Source organism: Olea europaea, chromosome 7, assembly GCF_002742605.1.
Source record: "Olea europaea var. sylvestris chromosome 7, O_europaea_v1, whole genome shotgun sequence".
NCBI lineage: Eukaryota > Viridiplantae > Streptophyta > Magnoliopsida > Lamiales > Oleaceae > Olea > Olea europaea.
This window is the reverse complement of record NC_036243.1, coordinates 18628237-18628630: the sequence shown is the minus strand read 5'-3', so window position 1 is coordinate 18628630 and position 394 is coordinate 18628237.

Genomic DNA, 394 nt, shown 5'->3' with positions numbered 1-394 from the left:
ATTTAGAAAAAAGTCCTAAAACGATTTTATATAGAAAATGATACATCCATCTTATCATGATGGTTATTTGCTACTTGAAGCGAAAAGAGAATCATTTTCATGATGTGATAATGAATTCTTAATAATTTTGGCGTACCATAGTTTGTAATTCATGACTAGTTATTTATGATGTTATGTATTCTTTGATCCACATATAAGTCATCAATTATTTTATCTATTCATACGTGTCTATCATGAAGATTTTATGCCGCAGATAGGGATGGAGACGGGGACAAAAATCACTTCTTCTTCTTCTTTTTTTTTGGTAAATATATTAGCCCTGTACAAAAAGGTGATTTACCATTCGCCTGCGCCTTCGGACCAAGCAAGGTGGGAAGCACTAGTTGACCGAGTA